The sequence below is a fragment of the Rana temporaria genome, chromosome 2 (genome assembly GCF_905171775.1).
Source record: "Rana temporaria chromosome 2, aRanTem1.1, whole genome shotgun sequence".
Classification (NCBI taxonomy): domain Eukaryota; kingdom Metazoa; phylum Chordata; class Amphibia; order Anura; family Ranidae; genus Rana; species Rana temporaria.
The window spans coordinates 57773745-57798796 of record NC_053490.1 but is presented as its reverse complement, the minus strand read 5'-3'; the positions used below and the strand labels follow the sequence as shown (position 1 = coordinate 57798796).

The following is a 25052-nucleotide window of genomic DNA, read 5'->3' as shown; positions in this document are numbered from 1 at the left end:
AACTACTTCAGGAGGGAACGGACACAAAAAGATACACTCAGCATCTTTCCAAATGACTGTTCTGTTTATTTGGTGCAATTAAAGCAGGGTTCCACCCAAAAGTGGAACTTCCACCTAATCCACTCCTCACCCCCTTACATGCCACATTTGGCATGTAATTTTCTTGGGGGGCGAGTGGGGGCTTCAGGAGGAGTGGGACTTCCTGTCCCACTTCCTCCTTCTGCCCAGGGACCATTAAGGCGATACGTCATATTGCCTTTTAGTGGCCCCTCCCTGTAGGCAATCACCTGGGACACGTGACAGATCGCAGGGAGCGCTGTGCCGTTCGCGCATGCGTAGTGGGTGTCCGGCCGTGAAGCCCAAAGCTGTCACGGCTGGGTGCCCACAGTTGCAGTGGAGGCGCCGGCGGTGAAGGGGGGGACCGGAACGAAGCTCCCAGCGGCACGTCACTGGACCGAGGAACAGGTAAGTGTATGTTTATTAAAAGCCAGCAGCTACACTTTTTGTAGCTGCTGACTTTTAATAAACATAACAAATAGTCTGGAACACCCCTTTAACCTCCCTGGCGGCATGATTATGTCCGATTTTTGAATCTCAAAGCGGTACATTGTTTTGCATAGAAATGTGTACATAAATGCACACGTCAGGGGTACCTACATACACATAAAATTGACTGCACTATATATTTTACATGTTGCTGCACATGCCAGACTGAGATCAATAATTTTAGGGCCATTATTAATGGTTAACTCTAAACTGATGACCTGTAGGAGCTTTTAAAGCGTCACCTTTGGACAATTTTGGATTCTAAAGTTGGTCATGGTTTATTTCAGATATTTGCAATTACGACACCAAGTAGCGACTCAACTTGTCTTGACTAACATTTCTCTGAAACCCTCTGTTTGGAAAACCTGTGACCCCTCACATTCTAAACTTATTTCCACATAATACTCCTCTTTAGTTTATTCTAAAACTGACCACCTTCTAAGTACTGAATCACACTGGAGAACGGATATTCCAGATCGAACAGAGGAGGTGTGGCAGGAAATCCTTCCTTTACAAGTTTCCATGGTCATCTAATCTGGGGTTAAGATTGTCCAGACTCTCTACTGATCATATTATACTCCATGTCTCCCTTTTCAACTGGGTAAATTTCCCTTCGCTGTTTGCTCTAAATGCTCATTTGCGGATGGCACATTCTGTCATATGGTCTGGGAGAGGCCACCTATTCGAGCCATTTGGTCTGCGGTTACTGCCTTTATTAGCTCGCTTACACAACAGAAGAAAACCTTTTAACACCAAGAAATCTATAGCAATGCATTGGAAATCACAGATCTCTCCCACCGTAAATTTTGGGATTACTTTAATCGGGCAATTCCACTATATAAATTGACATATGAAGCCAGGGGTTGTCCTAAGAAATTCCACAAAATCTGGTCCCTGTGGGTAGAATCTGAGCAAACTATATCACATGATGGTTAAGCTATATATTAAGACCAGGATACTCTTGTTTCACACTGGCTGTTACAGATGCATATGCCGTTTATGTGGTTTATGACTCATGGATACTTTTGTAGCTCTATCCTGATTTATGGTCCTTGCATATAAGCTAACAGTCTATTGTATATGTAAATTCTGCTCTTGTATTGTTCGTCATTTATATGTGAGCAGGGTTTGCTCTTGTTTGTAATATTTTGTCTTTGCAAACAATAAAAATTACCTTTAAAAAAAAAAATGGTCTGTGTAGACGAAAAGCGTCGATCGACTCATCTATCTATATTGTCCTTGCAAGTGTCCATGTCTCAATTTAAAATGTGAGCGTTCCTGATTTTATTCATTTTTTAACAAACCATTTATCAACAATATCATACTATGTGGAACCTCTCTTCTTTTTTTGGTTGCATTGTGTGAATATATGGAATTGTTCCAGTCCTCCTTCCCTTTATAAGAAATCCAACTGTACAAAACATTGTAAATTTGGCTGATGGAAATTTCTTGGTCCTGACCCGTGATAGTCATCGTTGATTGTATATCTTCACTCAAACAATGAACATCACCACAAACCTATGTGACTTAAGAGGTCAATGCCCCTTTAAGTCCACCTATTCTGGTAAGCCTTCACATAGTCGGTGGTGGTCATCTCTGCAAATTTCCTTCTTCTATCGTATTACCATTGATATTTTGGTGATGCTAATCAGCTATCCTATATGGACTCAACCCCCTCTTTTTTCACATGATTTGTATCCACTTACCTTTCTTTCACATTGGTGTACAATATTTTACCATATTTTTTTCCCAAACGATGATTCATTTTACTATTTTGTACTTTCACAGAATTTCACATACATCAGATCTGGTCACACAGTTTTATGAATAGTGACTGTGTATTTGAGCACATTTTTCTGTGATGTGCAACTTTAAAGCTTCACATATTGAGTATCTATTTACTCTGTGAAACATCATCTTTTATATTTGAGCAAAAACGGGGATATATATTGCATTTGTGTGCAATAAAATTAAGTTTAGTGTATTGTTTACTGAAAATTTGCGATTGATAAAATGTCGCACTAATATCTTGTAACATAAAAAATTAGAACTACCACTATTTTAGTCTCCAGGGTCTCTGCTTTCACAAAATATATACTGTTTATGGGTTTTAACGAACCTTGGTCTCAGGCCAAAAATTAGCTGCTCCATACAACAGTGTGAACCCAGCCTAAGGCCCGGTTCACACTGATGCGCTGTGAATTTGGTCAGTTTTTTGTCCATCCTGAGGTGTGAATTTTACAACAAATTTCAGGAGGGGACATAGCTGCGATTAATGTTCTAGCCAATAAAATCATAGGGCCAGATTCAGGTACAAATACGCTACGCTGCGGCGTCGTAACGTATCCCATTTACGTTACACCGCCGCAGGTTTACAGCGTAAGTGCCTGATTCACAAAGCTCTTACCTGAAAACTTGTGGCGGTGTAACGTAAATCCGCTCGGCGCAAGCCCGCCTAATTCAAATGGGGCGGGCACCATTTAAATTAGGCGCGTTCCCGTGCCGAACGTACTGCACATGCTCTGTCCGTCAAATTACCCGACGTGTATTGCGCTAAATGACGTCGCAAGGACATCATTGGTTTCGAGGTTAACGTAAATGGCGTCCAGCGCCATTCACGGATGACTTACGCAAACGACGTGAATTTTAAAATTTTGACGCGGGAACGACGGCCATACTTAACATTGGCTAGGCCACCTAAAGGACAGCCTTAGTTTTACGCGGCGTATCTCGACGGAAACTACGTAGAGCGACGGGTAAAGCGTACGTTCGTGAATCGCCGTAACTAGTCATTTGCATATTCTACGCCGACCGCAATGGAATCGCCACCTAGCGGCCGGCCTAGAATTGCATCCTAAGATCCGACGGTGTAAGTCAATTACACCTGTCGGATCTTAGGGCTATCTATGCGTAACTGATTCTATGAATCAGCCGCATAGTTACGACGGGCGGATCACAGAGATACGACGGCGTATCAGGAGATACGTCGTCGTATCTCTTTTGTGAATCTGGCCCATAGTGTAAAAGAAAAAAAAAAGGTGTTAACTTCCTGTGTACTTCCGTTTTTTTGTGGAGAATCACGTGGTGGAATTTGCACATATGTGAACCATCACTGTGATTCCAGAATTATTTACACTAATGTCTATGGAGACTAAATTTGCAACGCAACGCAGTACAGTCGGACAAGACCCTTTTTTTTATCGCATCGCATTCTTAGAGGAATCGCAACCCATGTATGTGAATGACCGTCATTGAAAACAACGACTTTAGGGATGACATGCAAATTTAAAGTGTTTTTGACGCATCACATTCGTTATGAACTCGCACAAGTATGAACCAGGCCTAAGACAATATTCTGCTGTCCCTCTCTCCTAATTGTGCTGAGTTGTCACCCTGTCACCAGGGCTTCCAATGGAGACTACAAGTGGCCATTTTAATATACAGGTATAGTATACTGTTGTCTCCATCAGGAAACCATGCAGTCATCCCTGAAGTGCATGCAGAGAGGTAGTCTCAGCAAAAAGGGTGTATGAGATCAAACACACAGAGATGCAGTAGAACAGTGGTCCCCAACCTTTTTGGCACCGGGGACCGGCTGCATGGAAGAAAATTTTGCCAAGGCCCGGTTGGGGGGAGGTTGGGGATGGCATGCGGGGGGTAAGCAATTTTTCGCGGGCAATTTGTCAGCGCATTATTTCTATTTATTACATTGTAGTAATAAATAAAGTTAAACCCACCATAATGCAGAATCAGTGGGAGCTTTGAGCGTGTCACTTGCCATGCTGCCTGCCACCAAATGCGGATTGTCACTTGCCATGCTGCCTGCCACCAGATGTGGTAACACCCCAACAGATGAAGCTAGTGCCCCCACTAGGCCCTGCTCACACTCACCATGTGTTGTCATACTCTGGGCTTCCCCATTAACAGTACTGTCGTCTGCACCTATTTATATCATAACCCCACATTACAGTCCTCAGTCCCCCCCACACATTACAGTCCTTAGCCTTCCCCCCCACACATTACAGTCCTTAGCCTTCCCCCCCACATATTACAGTCCTCAGCCCCCCCCCCACATTACTGTCCTCGGCCTTCCCCCCCCCAAACATTACAGTCCTCAGTTCCCCCACACATTACAGTCCTCAGCCTTCCCCCCTCACACATTACAGTCCTCAGCCTTCCCCCCTCACACATTACAGTCCTCAGCCTTCCCCCCCTCACACATTACAGTCCTCAGCCTTCCCCCCCTCACACATTACAGTCCTCAGCCTTCCCCCCCAAACATTACAGTCCTTAGCCTTCCCCCCTCACACATTACAGTCCTTAGCCTTCCCCCCTCACACATTACAGTCCTCAGCCTCCCCCCCCAAACATTACAGTCCTCAGCCTTCCCCCCCAAACATTACAGTCCTCAGCCTTCCCCCCTCACACATTACAGTCCTCAGCCTTCCCCCCTCACACATTACAGTCCTCAGCCTTCCCCCCTCACACATTACAGTCCTTAGCCTTCCCCCCTCACACATTACAGTCCTTAGCCTTCCCCCCTCACACATTACAGTCCTCAGCCTTCCCCCCTCACACATTACAGTCCTCCGCCTTCCCCCCCATTACAGTCCACAGGCTTCCCCCCCCACACATTACAGTCCTCAGTTCCATCCCCCACACATTACAGTCCGTCCCCCACACTCAGAGACAGATCGGAGGGAGGCACAGCATGAGGAGAAAAGTTGCAGGGAGGGCGGCGGGACAGATTGGATGGAGAGCAGAGGTAACAAACAGGTGATTGGCTGCTAAGATAAAGGACAGTCCTAGCAGCCAATCGCCTGTTTGATAACCTCGGGCAGCTCCGCCCTCCACCCAGAATTGTTCCGCCTCCCGATGTCGGCTCTATGAGGATTACAGAGCGACGCAGGAGGAAGAAAAGTCTCCTTGCGGTCCGAATGGCAGAGTACCGCGGTCCGCATGTGGGGCTCTCTCATGCCGCCTGCTCGCGGCCCGGCTGCAGAAGTGCCGCGGCACGGTAGTGGGCCGCGGACCGGGGGTTGACGACCCCTGCAGTAGAGGATAAAAAAAATAATATGGCAATTGCTTATGATACACAGAGCTTTTGCAAACTAAATGTCAATCTGTCAATGGTGTACATCTACTTTAAGGCTAAACAGCCCTATTTAGCATTTCAAATAAAACAAAAATAATTGCTATATTTAGCCTAAAATCCATCTGTGTGATACAAATATATATCTCTGGAGAAGGTTCACATTTAATCCAGGAAGACTGATTGCTGTCAAAGTAGCATAACGCCAGCTCCTCAGCGACCTGTCACAACAGCGATCACAGCGTTCCTGTAATTAAGAACTCAGGGGAGGCAAAAACTATTTTAAGTTCAAGCGCACATCTTAGGTTTTGTTTTGAAATTAATTGCTTGCTGGACTGATTGAGGATCCCTGTGAGATTGTTTTTAATAAGAGATGGAAGAGCTTTGCATCTCAGATATTCAGAGTCCATTCTGAGACAGCCAATTAAAGCACAAGAGTGGGTGGCCACTACCAGCAATCTCCCAGCGCACAGAACACAATCTGCATTTTTATATGGCATTTTCAACTATAATCATTTCCGAGGTTTTGTTTATCCATTTATCATCAGTCATGTCAATAGTACGCACTGACTACAATGAAAGAAATAAAGCTGTAAATTCACAATGAGGTATGAAAATGATTATTTATTTAGAATCCCCCTTTCTTTACAGTTCAGTGCATATGAACTCTCAATAGGCATTAACTGTGCCATGCCATGCACATGTGCCACTGCTGAGTCTGCATCAATATCTGACCATACCTACACCCATATTTAGGGGCGGATCCACATACAGCGGCGCATATTTCTGCCGGGCGTAGCGTATCTAAGATACACTACGCCGCCGTAACTTACTTTTTTTTTCGAATCCTCAAAGAATGTAAGTTACGGCGGCGTAGTGTATCTTTGGCGGCGTAAGGGTGCGCAATTCAAATCGATGTGATGGGGGCGTGTTTTATGTAAATACGTTGTGACCCGACGTAAACAACGTTTTTTTTTAACGGCCCATGCGCCGTCCGTGGGGGCATGCTCAAAATTAAACCGGAACAAGCTAATGCTTACGACAGTGACGTCATTCTACGCAAATACCTATTCGCAAACGACGTAAAAAAAATCAAATTTCGACGCGGGAACGACGGCCATACTTAACATTGAGTACGCCATCATATAGCAGCGATAATTATACGCCGGAAAAAGCCGAACGCAAACGACGTAAAAAAATGCGCCGGCTGGACGTACGCTCGTGGATTGCGGTATCTAGCTAATTTGCATACTCGACGCGGAATTCGCCGGAAACGCCACCTAGCGGCCAGCGTAAATATACACCTACGATCTGACGGCGTACTAAGACGTACGCCAGTCGGATCGATCCCTCATTCCGTTGTATCTTGTTTTGTGGATACAAAACAAATATACGACGCGGGAACTATGAAATTACGTGGCGTATCAATAGATATGCTGCCGTAATTTCTTTGTGGATCTGGCCCTTAGTGTGTAACATGTAACATGGTGCAAAAGGTGGAGTTACCCTTTTATTACACCAGTTTTTTAATTACACTTAATTTAAAATGTATATCGTTCAGCTTTGAAACAATGGAGGAAAACGTGGCTACTATAGAACAATTTGGAGGTATTGACATTTTCAGGGAAATCAGGAATATAGGATTACAAGAAAAAAAAAAACTTCTGGGATGAAAAAATTGTTCTGTCCATGTGCACCCGAATTTAAAAGTTAGTTATAAATTGATTGGTTGCCATTTTTGCTTTGCTTGCTGGATTTCATGCAGATACACACCTATTAGGCCTCATGTACACGAGTAAAAAAAAAAACACAAATTTTACAGATCCTAACAAATGTGCATTGTTGTCTATTGAACAATGCACACAGCTGCATAAAGATCTGTAATACAGCAATACGTACAGAGGTGGAAAATAAGAATAGAACATTTTATGCTTGAGTGCAGGACACCTGAGGATGCGCTAGAATGTTAAATGCGTTGGATAGAGTTTAGAGTGCTGACCTCACTCCGTCACATGGATTCTATGTGGCAACCACAACTTTTTGTTTGTTTTTAACTTATGTTTTGTACTGTATGCAGAGATTTTAAATAAATACTGCGCTATGGAAGTTGTATCTGGCACTGTTTGGTGAGCATCTAACCCATACAGCCACACTATATTCATGCACCCTGGACCACGAAGATCTGCTCAGTGGATCCATGTAAAGGGACTGCTTTCATAAAAGAGCTGTTGTTGTCTTTGTGGTTACAAAGAGAGCTGTTGCTGCTTATAATTTTTGGCAGCCACATGTTCTGGTGAGTGTGAAGTGTTGGTGGTGGTTTTGGCACAGTGGATTTTTACCATGTACATCCCTGGCCAAAATGACACAAATATAAAATGTTCACAGAGTTTGCTGCCTCCGTTTTTATAATGGCAATTTGCATATACTCCAGAATGTTATGACAAGTGATCAGATGAATTGCAAAGTCCCTATTTTCCACGAAAATGAACTTAATCCTAAAAAAAACAAACATTTCCACTGCATTTCAGCCCTGGCACAAAAGGACCAGCAGACATCAGATCAGCGATTCTCTCGTTAACACAGGTGTCAGTGTTGATGAGGACAAGGCTGGAAAATCACTCTGTAATGCCAATTAAGTAAAGGTGGATACAGACTATACAACTTTTGTTAGACTTCCTTTAGACTTACCTTCAACTATATATTGAACGGGCCCGCCAGATTGCTCAGAAATGGCAACAGGCAGATGTGAGTACATATGCATGCACAATGAGGGGGAGACTTTTGGAGGTTGGCCTGATGTCAAGAAGGGCAGCAAAGAAGCAACTTCTCCCCAGGAAAAACATCAGGGACAGACTGATATTCTGCAAAAGGTACAGGGATTGGACGGCTGAGGACTGGGGTAAAGTCATTTTCTCTGATGAATCCCCTTTCCGATTGATTGGTACATCCGGAAAAAGGTGATCGCTACCATCAGTCCTGTGTCATGCCAACAGTAGAGCATCCTGAGACCATTCATGTGTGGGGTTGCTTCTCAGCCAAGGGAGTGGGCTCACTCACAATTTTGCCTAAGAACACAGCCATGAATAAAGAATGGTACAAAAACATCCTCCAAGAGCAACTTCTTCCAATTATCCAAGAACAGTTTGGTGATGAACAATGCCTTTTCCAGCATGATGGGGCACCTTGCCATAAGGCAACAGTGATAACTAAGTGGCATGGAAAACAAAGCTTTGAAATTTTGGGTTCATTGCCAGGAAACTCCCCAGACTTTAATTCCATTGAGAACTGACAAACTCCAAGTATTGATTATGCAAGAATGAGCTGGCATCAGTCAGGATGTGGCCCAGAAGTTGATTGACAGCATGCCAGGGTGAAATGCAGAGGTCTTGAAAATAAAGGGTGAACACCCCGCAAATATTGACTCTAAACTATGTAATTATACTTCAGTATACCATAGTAACACCTGACAAAAATATAAAAAAAACACTGAAGCAGCAGACTTTGTGAAAATTCATATTTGTGTCATTCTCAAAGCTTTTGGCCACGGCTGTAATTCATGCATTGTGAATCAAGTTAAAAAGGAATTTATGCAATATATGTTTAGGAACTGGTAGACTTATTAAACACTTTTATATATGGACTTTTGATTTGTCTCTTACTTGTGTATAATTTGTTCACAATTACATTTCTACTTTTGAATTTAGTTCTATATAATATTTTTTATTTTTCTTCAAAGTCTTTTCACTGATTGGTATATAATTCTAGATGTTAAAATTTGTTTAGCACTGCACCCATATATCTTTACAATACTGATTAATTAGTCTTTTGCCCTCTGCTTGGCTTTTGTGTGGCAAAGCTTTACAGTACAGACCCCCCTTTAAAACTAGTTACTACAAATGCATAGGTGTGCAGCCTTACTAAATGTGCATGACGTACTACAATTTACATGCTTAAATTCCATTTTAAATCGTATACTTTCATAAGCATCCTTGCTGCCAGCGTCCACCAACCCGTCTGAAATCTTTTAATTGTGTTTGATGTCTTTCTTCTTTTTTTTTTTTTTACTTTAATGTTTTCTATTCCTATGGTGTTTCTTTTCAAAATGCACTTCATTGATTTTCTTAGCACAGCTGCCATGTTTTCAGCTTCTATTTTAGCACATTTATTTGAAGGAATAAACTGTGAGTTCAACAAGGAATCATCTCAGATTTTCTGGGACTCCAAAGCTACACGGCAGGCTGTGGCAAATAAGATGTCTCACTTCTGGAGCCTGGGCTGCAGTCTTTTCTGTGATGGAGCAGCCACCAAGCAGGGGATGGAACACTACAACACTGTAAACATGTCAGTGTGAGCCAAGACTTGCCATTTGCAAGAACTTGTCTCAACCACAGTCCTACTTTGCGAGTAAATGAAATACTGAGCTCCAGCTGTTCCAATATAATGATTTCAGTCCTTTAATCATATCCAGTATGGAAGAGTCATGTATTTATAAACTGAAGCTTGACATATCACTAGCTAAAGTCATTATGAGATTGTAAGCTAGCCTGGCTAGATAAAAGGATGGGCCCCCTTCCTTTGCATTTTCACTGCCTGACTTTTCATTAGTTATACCTATTTTGCAATTACAAAGGTTTAGTGTATTTTTTTGAATATATTTTATTACCGTGCTAATGTTCTTTTCATCGTATTACCTGAAATCAACTTGTCTACCAGACAAGTTTTCAAACATTGTGCTTATAACCCATACAAAAAATAGCGTCATCTTCTATACCCCACACCTGGGCCAGATGACAATTAGTTAGTATGGTTCTTCATCAATTATAAGCATGGATATGCTTGTTCCAACCATCCCTAAGCCACCAAACTCAATAGATACACTGGACCACCATACGGGTAGGCCAATAAGCATTTAGTGGAAGACACTCTTAGGCCGCGTACACACGATCGGTTAAACCGATGAGAACGGTCTGATGGACCGTTTTCATCAGTCCAAACCGATCGTGTGTGGGCGCCATCGGTTATTTATCCATCGATTAAAAAAAAAGCCAACTTGTTTTAAATTTAAAAAATCCATGCATGCTCAGGATCAAGTGGACGCATGCTTGGAAGCATTGAACTTCGTTTTTTTCAGCACGTCGTTGTGTTTTACATCACCGCGTTCTGACACGATCGTTTTTTTAACCGATGGTGTGTAGGCACGACTGACCATCAGTCAGCTTCATCGGTTAACTGATGAAAACGGTCCATCAGACCGTTCTCATCGAATGGACCGATCGTGTGTACAGGGCTTTAGTCCTTGGATCAAACACATGGGGATAAGCAGTAAAAAAAATCCATAAAAGTGCTTTTATGGAATTTTTTGCTTCTTGTTCTTATGTTACTTTCTCCCAGGAAGAATTTTCTAGAAGCTATGATCCACAGGACTGACATCAATTACCAATTTTCTATTTGATGCTCTTTAGCAGGTGCCCGATCTTCCTTTGTACCTCTCTAAACACATGTGGATACCTCCAAGCTGTTTTTTGGTCTTACAATGTTCAATAGAAAGTAATACTCCATGAAGATTTGTTAATTACATGCTTCTGTGCTCTGATATGCTGTGACTGTTAAACGGTAAGCTTTTAGGCTGGGTTCACACTGCTGTGCGGAGCGCCTCACAGCAGGGGGTCTGGTGCATCCCTGTTCACCATTTCAGGTCTGATTTCAGTCCAAATTTTGGCCAGAATTCGGACCTGAAATGGAGCCAAAGATGCACAGGACTCCTGTACAACTTGTTCCGCAGCCACACCAGAGATGTGTGAACCTGCTCCATAGAGAGCCGGTCACAATCTCCTGACATGCGAATTGGATGCAGGGAAATCCACATCCAATTTGCAACAGTGTGAACCCATCCTTACTTGGCTGCTGGATTGAACCCGGAGACAAGAAAACCAGAGTGGAGTGCTAATGGTATCTGCTAAACCTTTCTCTTTAACATCAAAGAGGCAGGAACCTCAGAGTGAGTTGTGGTAGTGAGACAGAAAGAGATAGCAGCCTGGAGGACCCAAATTTAATTGGCGATCCACGGAATAAGGCTGTGCTTATATTGGAACTATTTTACCGTGCCAGGGTCCACTTGTCCCACCTTCCTACTTCCCCGCTGGATTGTAAGGAAGTGCTCCAGGGAACACTAACTTTACGAAAGTTACTTTTTATTATATATTTTTCAGAAAAAACACGATGTACAAGGCACTCTAACATCATGGGTAAAGGAAATACAATACACTGAAGTATCAGCATAGTAAAAGAGCTCAGAGTGAGTGTAAAGTCCATTTTTTTTTTGTTAAAAATAACAAACATGTTATACTTACCTGCTCTGTGTAATGGTTTTGCACAGAGCAGCTCAGGTCTTCCTCTTCTCAGGTCCTTCTTCTGCGCTCCTGGCCCCTCCCTGTTGAGTGCCCCCACAGCAAGAAGCTTGCTATGGGGGCACCTGAGCTGAGCCACAACTCTGTGTCCACTCAGACATGGAGCTGCATCCCGGCCCACCCCCTTTCTCTCCTTATTGGCTGATTGACAGCAATGGGAGCCAATGGCGCCATGCTGTTGCCTTCGAAAAATGAGGAGGGGAGTCACAGGAGTCTATGAATCAGTCACATAGATACTCTCAGAGATACGACAGCGTATCAGGAGATACGCCATCGTATCTCTTCTGTGAATCTGGCCCTCTGCCTCTACATTCACTTTAGGCGAAAGTGTAAACGTGGAGCACAAAATTATAGTGAACTGAGGAAATTAACAATAGGCAACAATACCAATTCGCAAGAGACAAGTCCACTCTAATTAAACAGTAGTATAGTCGTAATCCTACAGCATATGAATATTAGAGTGCCAGGAACCAAGTACTCCATGTAAACAGGGAACACTTTCAAGTGTTACTGGGCAGACTCACCTGCTAATCAGCCCAATGCTCCTGCATTCATTACAAAGCTCTCTATGGAGAGAACTGTACTGGCATTATCTGTATTCACACTGCAGCAAACCATATCGGATCAGAAATGAACTGTGCACTGGACCATGTGTTGCAAGTTCATTTACAGGTCCTGGGCACTGAAAATACACAAACGAACCGGCCCAAGGGGCTTAACCATGCTAGTGTGAGTGCACCCTAAGAAGCTGTTCCACCAAGTGCTTTTTACCTACCTGCATTGTAGTCATTCTTAACAGGTGAGTTTGGTGACCGGAGCAAGAACTATACACAAATCCTAATGAATGACAAAGCTACATAGTGACTGATTAATAGCATTCAGGACCCATCCAATAATTGCCGGATGGATGGTGAACTTGGGAAGGGGGGAGGGGGGTAATAACGCTCAAAATTAAGTTTATCAGTGTACAAAAAGCCCATAAATACTCATCTGTTACTTTTTCTAAATGAAAAAAAAAAAAAAACACAATTGTACACAATGTTTTTATATGCTGGGTAAGGTCTGCTGAACATGGAGCTCCCACTATCTGATTGCAGCCTAATCACTGAAAGCACACTCTGATATGGAATGCTTTACAACATTTGCTAAGCAGAGACCACTATTAAAAGCGATGCAACTCCGCTCTGTGCAAACAGCACAAATATAATCATTGAGAAACTTTCAGCGTGGACTTAATAAGGCACATAATTTAATATCCTGGCTTAGGCTCACGTTTTATTAGTGCCATGCCAAGTAAATATTGGGTTTATATAAATACAGAGTACATCTTGACACAGTGCAGGCAACTGGAACTATAAATAAGGAAAAGATGCATAATGGAAAATTCTAATATTGTTTCACATGTAGCCACAATGCACTCCGTATTTATATATTACAATGGAAAAAGGACCAAGAAAACGTTGTATACACTGAGATTTGTTTAACCACTACCCGACGGCCGTACGACGTTATACGGCCGCAGGGTGGTTCTACTTCTCTGACTGGCCGTGTTTTTACGGCCTGCGTGCGCAGTCCGCCGCATCGCTGAGATGCCGATGCGTGTGCCTGGCGGCCGTGATGTCCGCCAGGCACTCGGGATCGGCGGCTACAGGGACAAGACATGGAGCTCTGTGTGTAAACACAGACATCCATGTCCTGTCAGGGGAGAGAGGAGACCGATCTGTGTCCCTTACATAGGGACATAGATCAGTCACCTCCCCCAGTCACCCCCCTCCACACACAGTTAGAACACAATTCAGGGTACACATTTAACCCCTTCCTCACCCCCTAGTGTTATCCCCTTCAATGCCAGTCACATTTATACAGTAATTAGTGCATATTTATAGCACTGATCGCTGTATAAATGTGAATGGCGCCAAAAATGTGTCAAAAGTGTCCGATGTGTCCGCCATAATTGTCACAAAAAAAATGCTGATCGCCGCCATTAGTAGTAAAAAAAATAATAAAAAATAATAATTCTGTCCCCTATTTTGTAAGCGCAATAACTTTTGCGCAAACCAGACGCTTCTTGCGATTTTTTTTTTACCAAAAATATGTAGAAGAATACGTATCGCCTAGACTGAGAATTTTTTTTTTTTTTTTTTTTTTAATTGGGCTATTTATTACAGCAACAAGTAAAAAATATTGTAACAAGTGAAATATTTGCGCTGTAAAGTGTTATACAAATTAATGTGTGTGTGCATATAACCACATACATATACAAGTACAAAAAATGGGTGGGGAAAGTCCAAAAAAGGGGGAGTGACACTAATATACCAGTAAACAATATTGTTGAATAGTCATTAATCGAGGGCACAGTGCTGAAGAGGTCCAGGTACAACAAAATCCAACCATGTAGGGGTGCAGTTCATCAATACTTTTTATCCAATCAATAACGTTGTGAAGTGAAAAATGTTGAAAAACACAACAATAAAAATAAAATATAAAAATAGAAATAAAAATAAATATAAAAATAAGAATAAGAATAAGGGTCAAAGTATTTCAGAAGAAGGAGGCCTTGTATCCAAAAAGGGTGAAAGATAGAGAGTGAGCCGTAACCAAGATCTCATATATGCACCTCTAGTGATCCCAGCAGCTCACCTCTAATCTGGCAAGCTGGATTAAATCAGCCTGATCCTGATGGGTGTGGTCCGTTGTTGAATATCACATACGGGTCTCCATAAAGTGTATTACATGAAAAAGTGCTTGGTTACTGTGACCTAGCTCCCATGTGCCACTCTATATGCAATCATCCCCTGGGACACATGACACATTCATTTATACCTCCAGACTGTTGGGACCCATTGCACTATCTGTGTGTGGCAAGTTGACATTGCCCATTGGGCTCAGTCACCTAGGCCCCGTTCCCCTTCCTCCCCCTCCCCACCCATGCCCATTTTTTGTTTGTTCTTTATTTTTATTTTTATTGTTTTATTTTTATATATATTTTTTTCACCAGTGGACTAACATTATCCAGACTGCTGGGTATTCTACATCCCAAGTATGTATACCCCTATTACTGATCTATCTGTGTCTGCCCCTTTATACCTTACAGATAGACACCTGTGCCCTGTGGATATTTCCGCTTGGATCCTTTTGTCTATGGTATACCGTCTCACTTCCAGGATTATATATATCTATATGTCCCCCAGATGCTCTTTCCAGGTCTTCTAATTATTGGCAACATGCACTGAAGAGAACTTGCTCTGTCACGAGTGCCTCTTACGTCCCAGTCTGTGTTTTCAGTTTCCAATACCATTCTCTGCCACCAGGGGGATTCCCTCGTCCTCCGTTCCCCCCCACCCCCCCTCTCCTTATCTTTTCGAGTTCCAAATTCTCTTTCCCGTTCTGTATATTTCATTGGTAATAGGTTCTATAGGTTCTATGTGCCCTTGGCACACCATCCGCCTGCCTGCACTGTAGGGACTGACAATACTGTGGATGCATTCGTCGGGTTCCCTGTATGTGGACAGTATTGAATATAACCAACAACATGGCGCAGGTGGGTTGAAATAATCTCTGTCCCCATTGAGATACATGGGCTTCTACAAAATGGCCGCCGGGCGCCCAATTTCACAGACTATAAATATCTGTTAGTGTGTCACCTACATCATCCCCTCATGAAGTCACATGTTGACGATACGCGTCGGGATTGGAGGGCTTGACACACTCCAGCATTCGACCACTGGATATACGAGTTCGCCACTCGTCGGATTGATGCAGCAATTTCGATTTTAAATGTGAGTTTTTAAGTGCTTTTAAAATAAACTTTTCACGTCTGACTGGGCTACACTGTGGTTGTTTATTCCACTTCCCCCCATGTATGACTGCCACATCTGAGTGTCCGGACTGAGCCACAGATAGTGGGGAAGTGTTGGAGGCACAGATTTATTGCGAGTCCGCACCCGTGGAGGAAGGTCTTTTATGTTATATTGTTCATGTGAGTGCATTACTACCTGGGCATTCCTGGGGGGTTTTTGTTTATTGTTGATGATATCACACGATCAGGCTTGTCCTTCTCTCTTACCCCACATACACCACCGAGATCCTCATACATAACAAGAGCCGACTCGTGAACCATTGGGGACACGGGACTCCTAACCCTGGAGAATCAGTAAGGGAGAGGAAGGAGGGACTGACGAGCTCGGCGTTCGTGGATAAGAGCCCCAGTTTTTTCACCCACATGTGAGTGCATCTCCACTGGTTTAAATCAGAAGACATTGCTATCCCTCTCTGTGACGTTATCACACCATTTGGTTTCTACTCCTTTTACTTTTTCATGTAATACACTTTATGGAGACCCCTATGTGATATTCAACAACGGACCACACCCATCAGGATCAGGCTGATTTAATCCAGCTTGCCAGATTAGAGGTGAGCTGCTGGGATCACTAGAGGTGCATATATGAGATCTTGGTTACGGCTCACTCTCTATCTTTCACCCTTTTTGGATACAAGGCCTCCTTCTTCTGAAATACTTTGACCCTTATTCTTATTCTTATTTTTATATTTATTTTTATTTCTATTTTTATATTTTATTTTTATTGTTGTGTTTTTCAACATTTTTCACTTCACAACGTTATTGATTGGATAAAGTATTGATGAACTGCACCCCTACATGGTTGGATTTTGTTGTACCTGGACCTCTTCAGCACTGTGCCCTCGATTAATGACTATTCAACAATATTGTTTACTGGTATATTAGTGTCACTCCCCCTTTTTTGGACTTTCCCCACCCATTTTTTTGTACTTGTATATGTATGTGGTTATATGCACACACACATTAATTTGTATAACACTTTACAGTGCAAATATTTCACTTGTTACAATTATCACTTTTTGTCTATCGAGGTAGACCTCTTTTTTATTTGCAGCAGTATCCCCACTTTTCACTTGTCCCCTCACTCTAGACAGCGCAGGAGTTCACTTCACTTACAAGTAAAAAATATTGTTATTTTTTTCAAAATTGTCGCTCTATTTTTGTTTATAGCGCAAAAAATAAAAACCGCAGAGGCGATCAAATACCACCAAAAGAAAGCTCTATTTGTGGGGAAAAAAGGACGTCAATTTTGTTAGGGAGCCACGTCGCACGACCGCGCAATTGTCAGTTAAAGTGACGCAGTGCCACAAGCTGAAATTTCACCTGGTCAGGAAGGGGTATATGTGCCCAGTAAGGAAGTGGTTAATGTGGAAAACGAAAAAAAAAAACACACACTATTTTCATAAAAGAAAAGAAGTGATATATTTGATTTTGGGACAGAAAAGGAAAAGTTCAATAATGCACAGAAAAACAAAAAAAAAAAACTTCCTACTAGGATGCTTATAGAACTAGTTGTAAAAAATGAATAAATGAACTCATAAAAACATTAACAGATATTGGTGATTATATTTCTTACTGAGAAGGTTCCACTTCCTTTTATTGTGGCAAAGCTTCTCAAATATAATATGTCAAACCATAACAAAATGTCTTCCAATCCAGGAAAAAAAGAAACAAGTCATCACATATTGGGAATACAGAGACAACATGTAACAAATAAAAATAAAAACAAGGCCATAAAGTAAGATTGACAATTTGCCATAAACAGCTTTAAATAGGTTATTGATAATACTCAACAGGCCACAAGGCCTGTAAGAAACAGAACCAACAGCTGTCAATGCAATCAAGACTTATCTATCAGAGATAATGCAAACGTCAAAGAACAGGTGAGCTAACAGAACCAACTTGTATGCACTACGAGATTGTCAAAGGTTACAGCTCCTTAAAAAAAATAAGCTGGTTCTGTCCATGAAATGGGATCTATAACTTGGTGGGGGACATCACAACACCAAAAAGTTATTTTGTGTGAAAATGAGACCTTGCTGAAGTGAAAAGAAAGCCCCATAAGAGGAATGCTGAGTATGCTTTCTTTCGCACAACACTGCAAAACATTGCTGCCATTTTTCTCCTTCCCTCACCACATAAGCAAATATTTGTTCAAAGTTAAGAAACACTAATGCCGCGTATACACGATTGGACATTCCGAGAAGAAAACCGTGGATTTTTTTTCTGACGGATGTTCGCTCAAACTTGTCTTGCATACACACGGAAATTCCGATCGTCAAGAACGCGGTCATGTACAACACGTACGATGGCACTATAAAAGAGAAGTTCAATACGAAGTGCGCCACCCTTTGGGCTCCTTCTGCTACTCTCGTGTTAGTCAAAGTTTGGTGAAAGACGATTCGCGCTTTTCAGCCTCGTGCATTTCAGTCCGTTACAACGTGACGAATGTGCTATCTTCATTACGAACGCTAGTTTTACCAGACCGAGCACTTCAGTCTCGTAGTTGACTCAGAGCATGCGTGGAATTTTGTGAGTCGGAATTGTCTACACACAATCAAAATTTACGAGAACGGATTTTGTTGTTGGAAAGTTTGAGAACCAGCTCTCAAATGTCCGATGGAGCCTACACACGGTCGGAATTTCCAACAACAAGCACCCATCGAACATTTGTTGTCAGAAATTCTGAGCATGTGTATGCGGCATTAGAAACATATCTCCTTCCACAGTAGAAAGATCTAGTGCGTTTTTTTTTGTTTTTTTTAGGGGATTAACTCACACTATTGCTTACCTTAACCTGTGGTCCAGTCTTCTACTCTCCACTCCTGGAAGGTGGGTGGGCACTTCTACCAGTGGCCACATTCTATGGCATGATAGCAAGTTCTGTACAGGTCATGATGGTGTCAGAGAGAGGGGCAAAAATCAGGACCGGTCTTAGATACGTAAGAAGGGCAGCTTTGAGAGATTATCACAATCAGAACTGAGGTGACATGACTTTGGAATGATATGTGCTACCCTTTCCTTAAAAAATATCCTATGCTTTAGTTCTGTCTGTTCTTAATTGGCACTAAACAGTATGTCCATTAAAGTCTGCTATGAGCAAGTATTTGTCATTTTTTACAGTAGAGTCAGGACTGGGCCAGAGAGAAATCGCTATAATGCGGTTGTCCAGCTTGAACATGTTTTGAGCTTATATGTGAGCTAAGAATCTGTATGTTATGCAAACATTTACTTGAATAATGTAAGGGTGTATAACAGTGTGCAGAGGGTTAGATCAGAATCTTTAATATACTACACAACGGTATTAAAACATTGACATTATTGATAAGATTCTGAACAGCAAATGGATCTTTTCCATATCAAAGCAACTTTTCCCTTTAAATCAACCAGATATGAGATACATGTACAATATAACACTTAAAGTCCATTTAAAATATATATGACAAAAAAAAGGCACTTCTTTATATATATATATATATATATATATATATATATATATATATATATATATATATATATATATATATACACACACAAATATAAATAAAATTCTAATGCCGCGTACACGATCGGAAATTTCAGCAACAAAACTGTGGATTTTTTTCCGACGGAATTTTGGATCAAACTTGTTTTGCATACAAATGGTCACACAAATCTTGTCGGAAATGATGAATGTCAAGAACACGGTGACGTACAACACTACGACGAGCAGACAAAAAGTTCAATGATTCCGAGCAGGTGTTGAATTGATTCCGAGCATGTGTAGGATTTTTGTGCGTCGGAATTGCATACAGACGAAAAAATAACTTTTGTTGTCGGAAAATTTGAGAACCAGCTCTCAAATTTTTGTGGTCGGAAATTCCGACAGCAAATGTCCGATGGAGCCTACACACAGTCGGAATTTCCATCCAAAAGCTCAAATCGAACATTTGTTGTCGTAATTTCCAATCGTGTGTACGCAGCATAAGACTTTTGCATCAGTTTAGTGACTCTAGGCTGCATCCAGGCTTACAACGCATTTTATTGCTGTCCCTTGCATCGTGTTATCACAAGAATGACACAATGCAAGTCCTTGGGACCTCTTTGATGGGCTCTTCTTACAGCCAGTGGGAAATGTCCACGTGAGTGACACAGGAACTCAAAGAAGGACCTTCCCACACTGCAGTCAAGAAAAAGGATCCGAGACCTAGTCTATCACATAGCCACAATTTCAGTAAGAAATCTGGGGTTTCGGTTTTTCTATAAATATAATTAAATGATTGCTTAGAGAGGCTGGGGGTTATCGGTTATTAGGGTTTTACTTTGTTCCCCCCACAAAGCTATGCTTTTTCAAGATAAAACCAAGTGTCTATCTTCCTACTTTGCAGCATTATATCTCACCAAACTTTTCATGTGCACTTTAAGCAAATGTCAGAGTATTGTTCTTTTTATGAATTACAGCGCAATTTTTTATATAGCAAATAAGTGAACGTCCTCCCAAGGTTTGCACTACTCAAAGAATAGACCCAAGTCAGTTATATTTTATATTGGCACAAGGATATCAAAATGAATAGATGGGGATAAGAGTTCTCTCGAAATAGGTCTTCAGATCCAACATGCATTACTTAAAATGATGTTATCTGTGGAGTTCAACAATCTGGCTGAAAATTCATTAGGGGTTACAAGCAGTTCTGTGATCTGCAGGGTGACATTACTAGGAATTTGTGGAGAGGTAGAGTGAAGTAGTGTGTCATTGGGGCCTCGTTCTCCTTGTACTCTCCTTTCAGATAACTAAAATATCTTCAGCAATAAAAAAAGGAATAGGAAATCTATTACACTAATATGTTTATGCTGTAATGTACAAGAGTGTCAAGAAGGCCATTGAAAGTAGCACAGAAAGAAAAAAAAGGAGGCTTGTGTCAATATGGTAGTTTGTTGGCAAAAAATACAGCCTAAGGTTTAGGAACATGCAAAAAATAGCAAACTTCAATAAAGACACCTTGCGCTATTTTCAGTGCTGATTCTTAAAGTGATACTAAATAGTATGCTGTTTTTTTTTGGGGGGGGGGGGGTGGTAAAATAAGAAAAGAGGTTCTACTTGTCTGCTTCGTGTAACAATATGATCTCTTATCTGTTTTTCTGGCAGTCCCCCACTGGCACTGTCTTCTCCTCCCTTCTCTAGGTCCTTGGCATTCGTGGGTGCTAAAAAAGACACCCATGTGCGTGCGCTCCTGAGTCGGGTTGTGTGTGTCCATAGTCACACACGCCACTAAACCACGCCCCTGCTGCCTCCTCACATGAGTTTGACTGACAGCAGCAGCAGCATATGGCTCCTGCTGCCCTTGGTGTCTCATGTGAAAGTGAGGGGAGCAGTGTTGCAGCTAAGACCACGTTAATGTGGTGACAGGAGTCAGGCAAGTGTTTAGAGATATGGGTAGGTAGAACAGGTAGCAGGGTGTTTTTTTTAACACAGAATACACTAAGGTAAAAAAAACTTTTTACAACCACTTTTAAGTGCAATATCTCCTAGCAAACAAAATTAAATAAGATGTTCGACCAGTATAGGATTAGTATGTGTTATTACACAATAACTTTTTTATATCAAGGTATGACCAAACGCCAAAGAGTAGGGAATGGTTAAAAGCCCTGTTAATTTTTTATAAAAAAAAAAAAGTAAGAAAAAAACGTATGTACTGCCAACTCTATATTGCTTTGGAATGATTAGCGTAAGCTGCTGCCAACAAGTAAATATGTGTCTCCTCACTGCAAAATAACTGACTCAAATGTGAATGGTATAGCGCAAACTTCCTCAGAGAGGCAGTCACGTTATTTGTGACGCAACGTGTCGGGCGAAACTGGGTGGTGTCATTTCCAGTCGCGTCTGAGACCAGAAGGCTGGTGGGCATAGTGCCCTGATTGCAGATTGAAGTAAAATATTAATGTGTTTGATGTGAGTGGAGTTCTTTTATTATTAAAGTTTTTTTATGAGGCTTACTTCACCATGGGTAGTTCTTTTTTATTTTTACGAGGACCGCTATCCACTGCTGGAGACCAAGCAAGGGTACCTAAAGAGACCTGCAGCACAAGGATTAAGTGCAGCCATATGTGTGGGCAATAAACACAGGAGTTATATGACCTATATGAGAGTATGAGTCTCCAATTAAGGTGAGCATTCACTTTGCACAGAGGTGGAGCACAATTGCATGGTGGGATTACTAGTAGGTAGTGGACTGGTACACTACAACACTTATGCCCCGTACACACCATCACTTTATGTGATGAAAAAAAACGATGTGTACGGGGCATTATATTTGATATGATCTACGAACAACAAGGATCATGGATTATCCTCCATGTTAAACTATAGATTATCCGGTATTCATGATACATCTGCAATAACCACTTCAGCCCTGGAAGGATTTACCCCCCTAATGACCAGGCCATTTTTTCCGATATGGCACTGCGTTATTTTAACTGACAATTGCGTGGTCGTGTAATGTTGTACCCAAAATTGATCTTTTTTTCCCCACAAATAGAGCTTTCTTTTGGTGGTATTTGATTACCTCTGCGGTTTTTATTTTTTGGGCTATAAACAAAACATAGCAACAATTTAGCAATTTTGCAAAAAAAGACTATATTTTTTACTTTCTGCTAAAAAAAACATAAAACATATCCAATAAAAATATGTACAAAATCTAAATTTCTTCATCAATTTAGGCCAATTTGTATTCTGCTACATATTTTTGGTAAAACAAATCCAAATGAATGTATATTGACTGGTTTGCACAAAAGTTATTGCGTCTACAAACTATCGGAAATTTTTATGGCTTTTTTTTTTACTAGTAATGGCGGCGATCAGCAATTTTTAGCAGGGCTGTGACATTGCGGCGGACAAATCAGACACCTGACACTTTTGACATTTGTTTGGGAACCAGTGACATTATTACAGTGGTCAGGGCTAAAAATATACACTATTATTGTACTAATGACACTGGCAGGGAAGGAGTTAACTGTGTGCCTAGATGGTGCTTACAAATTGTGTGGGGGTTGCTCAGACCGGATGCTTAGCAGGAACACATAGGCCTGGATTCACGTAGAGCGGCATATGTTTGTGCGAACTTAGCGCATCTCATATGCGCTACGCCGACGTAACATTGAGAGGCAAGAACAGTATTCACAAAGCACTCGCTCCCAACGTTGCGCCGGCGTAACGTAAATCGTCCGGCGTAAGCCCGCCTAATTCAAAGTAGAAAGCAAGTGGGCGTGATCCATTTAAATGAAGCTTGAGCCCATGTAAATGATGGGCTGAACGAACGGCGCATGCACACGCATGCTCAGAATCACGTCAAATTTACTCCCTAAGATACGACGGCTCAATGCCTATGATGTGAACATAACCTACACCCAGCCCCATTCACGTACGACTTACGTAAACAACTTAAAATACAACGGCTGTTCCGACGTCCATACCTTTGCATGGGATGCGCCTCCTTATATGTGGAATAACTTTACGTCTGATGTATGCCTTATGTAAACGATGTAGATTACTGCGACGGGCGCAAGTACGTTTGTGAATCGGCGTATTTCGGTCATTTACATATTCGATGCGTAAATCAATGGAAGCGCCCCTTGCGGCCAGCGTAAATATGCGCCCAAGATACGACGACGTAGGAAACTTACGTCGGTCGGAGGAAGCCAAATTTCAGGCGTATCTTACTTGCAGAATCAGACGCAGAGATACGACGGCGCATCCGTGCACTTACGCGGCGTATCAGTAGATACGTCGGCGTAAGTCTTTCTGAATCCGGGCCATAATCTCCATCTTCTCCCCTGTCAGAACGGCGATCTGCCATTCTGCCTCTCTGGGTAATGATCGCGGGTGTCATCCAACCCGCTGATTGGAATCCCCAATGGTGTCCAATCAGCACGCGAGCACGCCCCCCAGTGTCTAGTGCAAGAAATTAGGTACAGGTATGTCATTTTGCGCAATAGAGCTGACCTGCCACATTAAAAGTGTGGTAGGGAGTCGGAAAGTGGTTAAATAAACTATATGTTGTTTCACTTCATGTACTGGGATTTTGGTTTCAACTGTAGTCTATTTTTGTAATTTAAGTAAGAGATTCACTATATTTAGTCTTTTGGTATTTGTGTGTTATCTCTATACTTGTCATTCAATGTGACTGCAACTGAGTACTGTTGTGTTATAGCACTGAGATTGTGGCATTAAGACTTTATGTGTAGTATATGTGTAATTTGCAACACTGAAGTTAAGCATTCATTATTCAAGTAAAACACAGGAAGTGTGAACAAAGGTAGGTCATATGGCACAGAGACAGATTGGTTCTATAAATTGTTTATGATTTACAAATGTGCGCTACACCATTCCTATTTAAACCTGTCAATTTTTTGCCTTCATTAGTTATTTATTTTTTGCTTTTCTTTAGTCGTTCTATTTCTTTCCTGTAGATGCAATAAGAAAAGCCAGAACATCCAGTCAAAGTAAGGAAAATTAACTATTAGTTGTCACTGGAGTAAATGCCTCAGTGGAAAATTTTCTATATTTCTTCCTGTTCAGCTAACTCACAAGCCAAAACTGAATTGCTCTCCCGGTAGGGATACCTAAGGTAAAGCAATAAAAGAGAGAGCAGCCACTGCTTGTAGTAGTCAGTTCTTCGCACTGCAGTGTCAGCAAACACATGTGTGAATTGGGATGCTTGGCTTAGTCCGATACATTGGGGTTGATTTACTAAACCCGGAGAGTGCAAATTCTAGTTCAGCTCTGCATAGAAACCAATCAGCTTCCAGTTGTTTTTTTTTTTTTTTGGTTAAAGCTTAAAGTGGAGCTCCACCCAAAAGGTGAAGCCCCGCTTGTCAGCCTCCTCTCTCCTCCGCTGCTATTTAGCGCCTTTTGGGGGGGGGAGCATCTACCTGGTTTTGAGGCCCCCTCCCCTCCTTCCCAGCCAGCCCAGTCCATTCACAGACCGCAGCAAGATTTGCGCATACGCAGTAGAGAACCAGGCATTACTGCTGGTTTTCCTTAGCTGAGATGGTGGCACCAGCACCCAAGAACCAATTCAAGAATCCGCTCGGGTGAGGATACTGCTGGGTCCCTGGACAGGTAAGTGCCCTAACAGTAAAAGTCAGAAGCTACAGTATTTGTATTTGACGC

At 41.9% G+C, this 25052-nt stretch overlaps 1 protein-coding gene across 1 annotated transcript in view; it reads right to left on the bottom strand.

The window, feature by feature from the left end:
• The window catches only part of DYNC2H1 (dynein cytoplasmic 2 heavy chain 1), a 613609-nt gene that overhangs the window by 15101 nt on the left and 573456 nt on the right, over positions 1–25052 (bottom strand). The window lies entirely within an intron of this gene.